Genomic DNA, 6,000 nt, shown 5'->3' with positions numbered 1-6,000 from the left:
AAAAGCAGAGTCTTATCATCAGCCTCAGCAGCATGTGGGGGGGGGGGGACACACATCCTTGCTTGACTACCTGCAAGACAGTCTTTTATTAATTAACTTGATTTGTCTGCTCCTAATCTGAGTTTTCCCTTAAAGGGGAACGTTTGTTAAGCTATCCTAAGGGCCGCTGCACATCAAAGATATTTGCATATAAAACTGGGGCAAGTTGAGAAAAATGCTTTTGCACCAGGCATATTTTTTCATGTGCTTAATATGGAACACAGTTGCTTTAATACCACTTTGTCAGGTGTTAATAAGCAAAACTGCATCTTTTTTTTTTAATTCTGCAGAAACTGCCTAGTTTTTAGCTTGCCCTAGTTTTATAAATATCTTCCATTGATGTTGAAATTAGGTGTCTGATTCCTGCTACTTGAAGCACTCTCTAACAGCAGGTACAGGTAATGCAATGGATCATGTCTAAAGCTCCACATGGTGTATTATAGAGTACTAGTACTCACGTTTAAAGCCCAATTATAGCCTAAGCTTTTACAGCTCAGATAATGTCAGAGAACCTAAAAAGTTAATTCTTTATTAGTCTGCATTAAATTTTTTCCTGCACTACCCCAAACTTCCCTTGCCCAACATTCAGCTGAGGACTGTGGGGCACCCATTCAGTTTACAATAGAAATGAACCACTTAACAGCTGAAGGCCGTTATTTAACCACTTAAAGCGGGAGTTCACCCATAAAAAAAATTTTACCCTTAGATTGATGCTCATTTTGTCTAGGGGAATCGGCTAGTTGTTTTAAAATCGAAGCTGTACTTACCGTTGTAGAGAGCGATCTTCTCCGCCGCTTCCGGGTATGGTCTTCGGGACTGGGCGTTCCTATTTTGATTGACAGTCTTCCGACAGGCTTCCGACGGTCGCATCCATCGCGTCACGAGTAGCCGAAAGAAGCCGAACGTCGGTGCGGCTCTATACTGCGCCTGCGCACCGACGTTCGGCTACTTTGGGAAAATGGATGTGACCGTCGGAAGACTGTCAATCAAAATAGGAACGCCCAGTCCCGTAGCCCATACCCGGAAGCGGCGGAGAAGATCGCTCTCTAAAACGGTAAGTACTGCTTCGATTTAAAAAAACTAGCCGATTCCCCTAGACAAAATGAGCAGGAATCTAATGTTAAAATTTTTTATTTCCGGGTGAACCTCCACTTCAAGCCCGGACCAATATGCAGCTAAATGCCCAGAGGTGTTTTTACAATTTGGCACTGGGCTGCTTTAACTGGTAATTGCGCGGTCATGCAATGAAATTTGCGTCCTTTTCCTCCCACAAATCGAGCTTTCTTTTGGTGGTATTTGATCACCTCTGCGGTTTTTATTTTTTGTGCTATAAACAAAAATAGAGCGACAATTTTGAAAAAAAAAATCAATATTTTTTACTTTTTTCTATAATAAATATCCCCCAAAAATATATAAAAAACATTTTTTTTCCTCAGTTTAGGCCGATACGTATTCTTCTACATATTTTTGGTAAAAAAAAAAATCGCAATAAGCGTTTATCGGTTGGTTTGCGCAAAATTTATAGCGTTTACAAAATAGGGGATAGTTTTATTGCATTTTTATTAATTATTTTTTTCTTACTACTAATGGCGGCGATCAGCAATTTTTTTTCGTGACTGCGACATTATGGCAGACACTTCGGACAATTTTGACACATTTTTGGGACCATTGTCATTTTCACAGCAAAAAATGCATTTAAATTGCATTGTTTATTGTGAAAATGACAGTTGCAGTTTGGGAGTTAACCACAGGGGGCGCTGAAGGAATTATGTTTCACCTCCTAGTGTGTGTTTACAACTGTAGGGGGGTGTAGCTGTAGGGATAACACGATCGATGCAGCCGCCACAGAAGTGCATTGTGTGGACATTGAAATTCTTCGAACCCTCACTTCACCCTGGACCGCGAGAAGATAGAGGTAATGTGCCACCCAAAAATACTCCGCAGCTCCTTCGGGGGTAGTGCTACAGTCATAAGGATGAGCTCCGGCGTGATCGCACAGTCCACGTGCAGAGTCCGCCAGGAAGTTGGCACCGCGCTGCAGTAATCACAGGCAGGGAGACATTTTCCAATCTCTGCAGCCGAGCATCAGGACAATGTCTCCCTGCCTGTGATTAGCGCAGCACTGTGCCAACTTCCTGGCGGGCTCTGTACATGGACTGTGCGAACACGCCGAAACTCATCCTTAAAGCAGGAGTTCACCCAAAAATAAATTTTTAACATTACATTCAGCCGAGTTGTCCTAATGACAATCGGCTGTTTTTTCCCCGTACATACCGTATTTCAACGCCACTTCCGGGTATGTCTTCTGGGGGACTGGGCGTTCCTATCTGATTGACAGGCTTCCGACCGTTGCATACAGCGCATCACGAGTTGCCGAAAGAAGCCGAACGTCGGTGCGGCTCTATACAGCGCCTGCTCACCGACGTTCGGCTTCTTTCGGCAACTCGTGACGTGTAGTATGCGATGGTCGGGAGCCTGTCAATCAGATAGGAACGCCCAGTCCCGCAGAAGACATACCCGGTAGCGGCGGTGAAAATACGGTGTGTACGAGAAAAAAAACAAAAAAAAACAGCCGATTGTCATTAGGACAACTCGGCTGAATGTAATGTTAAAAATGTATTTTTTGGGTGAACCTCCACTTTAATTGGTAATAAGCACAGAGTAAGGATTTAGTGGTGGCCTCCCTAATATAGGCAATTGGCCCAATGCTAATGAAAGATTGAGACTACTACCAGAAACCATTAATTCTCTGAGTGAATGGTATACCGTACCGCAGAATAATGTTCTGCATGCCTCATCAGTGGCCTGGCAAGTTGTACTGTCAGGGGGCCAGGCCCTTTCTGTTGCAGAGAGACTCTACATGTAGCGGAACACAGGGGTGTCCACAAAACATTCACCTGGTTCAAGAGATAAGTCATGTTGATGGGTCTGTTCCAGTTGGCTAAACAAGTTTGTCAACACTGTGTGGTCAAAGGGTACTGAGATTTTGTAACGTTCACTTCTCACTCCCCTCTTTGCAGTGGTTCAGTACCTGCTAGTTAGTGTTTTTCCTTTTCCGGTATGTTCATGACCGCTACATTTTTATATTGGTCACCACACTACAGGTTATGTTGCAGGATATAACTGTCGTAGAGGCTACTGCCCACAGTTTACGGATGCCTTATATTGCTCTACTAGAACAATGAATGTTATTTTGTTGATATCCATTGATTCTCAGATATGGTTGTATTGTTGTCTATTGATGGATTTCATTGACTATGGAATGCCATGTAAGGATGAGCTCCAGCGTGTTTGCATAGTACACGTGCAGAGCCCGCCAGGAAGTCTGCACGGCGCTGTGCTAATCACAGCCAGGGAGACATTTCCCGATGATCGGCTGCAGAGATCGGGAAATGTCTCCCTGGCTGTGATTAGCACAGCGCCGTGCAGACTTCCTGGCGGGCTCTGTACGTGTACTATGCGAACACACCAGAGCTCATCCTTAATGCCATGTCATACTGTTATGTTCTACTGCATACCTTTTTAAATAATGATAACAAAAATATATAACTTCCCACATAAATAACTGATAATGCACAATAAGCTTAATTAACAAACAATGAGTCTATTGCAATTAAAACGAGATTGACTATCTCCATTTCAAGCTTCCTTATTGCTATTTTTCCAATTCAGAGTTTATTATGTCTGTATATAAATATAATAAAGCACACTGACAAACAGAGGATCAGATTGTATTCAATTCAATAGAAATACAGTGTATTATTGTGGATACAGGCATACAGGATATCAGGGGTTATCATTTATATTGCCATTGATTAGAGATAGTATAAACAGACAATTGTTTTGTGTATGTATCAGTTCCTACCAGATTAAAAGCAGGTACTATTTCTCAAAGCGATTCTGTTTTTATTTGCATATTTAACCACTTAAGACCCGGACCATTATGCAGGTTAAGGACCTGGCCCCTTTTTGCGATTCGCCACTGCGTCGCTTTAACTGACAATTGCGCGGTCGTTCGATGTGGCTCTCAAACAAAATTGGCGTCCTTTTTTTCCCACAAATAGAGCTTTCTTTTGGTGGTATTTGATCACCTCTGCGGTTTTTATTTTTTGAGCTATAAACAAAAATAGAGCGACAATTTAAAAAAAAATGCAATATTTTTTACTTTTTTCTATAATAAATATCCCCAAAAAAAGATTTCAATTTTTTTTTTTTCCTCAGTTTAGGTCGATACGTATTCTGCTACAATTTTATTTTATTTTTTTAAATCTTTTTATTGTGTATAAAACATACAAAAAAACAAACAGCAGTATACATGCCACAGCATTGGGATTAGACCCGCGCAGGAGGCAGTACCAGCCGGCAAAAGGCTGCTTCCAGCATTAGTAACATACAGCTGTAGCAGGGACACAAGATGAGACAAACAAACAAACTAGTGTTGTATTGGCTCCCACTTAAATGAAACTTCTAAGGATCAGATATCTCAGTCAAGACCCAAGGGACAATGAAATATATCCCATAACGGAGATTATAATTAAAGAAAAAAAAAAAAAAAAAACAACAAAAACACCCAAATGTATCAAAATCACATCAACCCATAGAATGGTAGTAAGTACATGCTCGATCAGTCTGCGGTCGCCGTGGAGGCCTCCGCTAGCCACTTGGCCCACATTCTATCATATTTTTTGTGGCATCCTCTATTTCGGTAGGTCTCCTTATATAATGGCAGTACTTTATTGACATGTGTTTTCCATAGCAATATGGATGGCGGGCACGTTTTTTCCAGCAGAGAGTGATCATTTTCCTGGCATAGAATAACACGAGTCCTATCAGAGTTCTCTCTTCCACCCTGGGGGCTAATTCTTCTACTAAGCCTAAAAGGCATATCTGCGGGGTTGGTGCCACATCTATTCCCACAACCTCTTGTATTACCGAGAGTACTTGTGCCCAGTAGTGTTCAATTACCGGGCAGGACCAGAAGATGTGTATAAAGTCGCCCGGATCCCCCGTACACCTCCAGCACTCCGAGGACAGGGAGGTTCTCATTTTATGCAACCTATACGGGGCAATATAAGCCCGATGTAGGATTTTGTATTGGATGAGACGGTCTCGAAGTGAGACCAGGATTTTGAAGGGGAAGTCCCACATGTCCTCCCAATCCTCGGAGTCCAGTTCCGGAATGTCCTGTGTCCATCGCTGACAGGGCTTAGACAAATCCGGAGAGGAAACTCTAAGGAGATGCGCGTAGAGGACTGAAGTCGGTTTGTTTGCGTTTTTTTTTTAGCGTTTACAAAATAGGGGATAGTTTTATGGCATTTTTATTATTATTTTTTTTTTTTACTATTAATGGCTGCGATTAGCGATTTTTTTTTTGTGATTGCAACATTATGGCGGACACACTAGCCAATTTTGACACATTTTTGGCACCATTGTAATTTTCACAGTGAAAAGTGCTATAAAAATGCACGGATTACTGTGAAAATGACAATGCAGTGAAGGAGTTAACCACTAGGGGGCGCTGTAGGGGTTAGGTGTGACCTCATGTGTGTTTCTAACTGTAGAGGGGCGGGGCTGGACGTGTGATGTCAGTGATCGTCGTTCCCTATATCATAGGGATTGTGTGTAGGCTCCAGAGCATTTTTCACGATGTATAAAATGGGCATTAAAAATTTCGAACATGCTCTAATTTTTTACATCGTTTTTAACGTTGTCGTTTTTAACGTCGAAAAAATGGTCGTGTGTGGGCTTTAACGACGTGAAAAAAACGCGCATGCTCAGAAGCAAGTTATGAGACGGGAGCGCTCGTTCTGGTAAAACTAGCGTTCGTTATGGAGATACCACATTCATCACGCTGTAACAGACTGAAAAGCGCGAATCGTCTTTTACTAACACGAAATCAGCAAAAGCAGCCCCAAGGGTGGCGCCATCCGAATGGAACTTCCCCTTATAGTGCCGTCGTAC

Source organism: Rana temporaria, chromosome 12 (genome assembly GCF_905171775.1).
Source record: "Rana temporaria chromosome 12, aRanTem1.1, whole genome shotgun sequence".
In the NCBI taxonomy this organism is placed as follows: Eukaryota; Metazoa; Chordata; class Amphibia; order Anura; family Ranidae; genus Rana; species Rana temporaria.
This window is presented reverse-complemented; position numbering follows the sequence as displayed.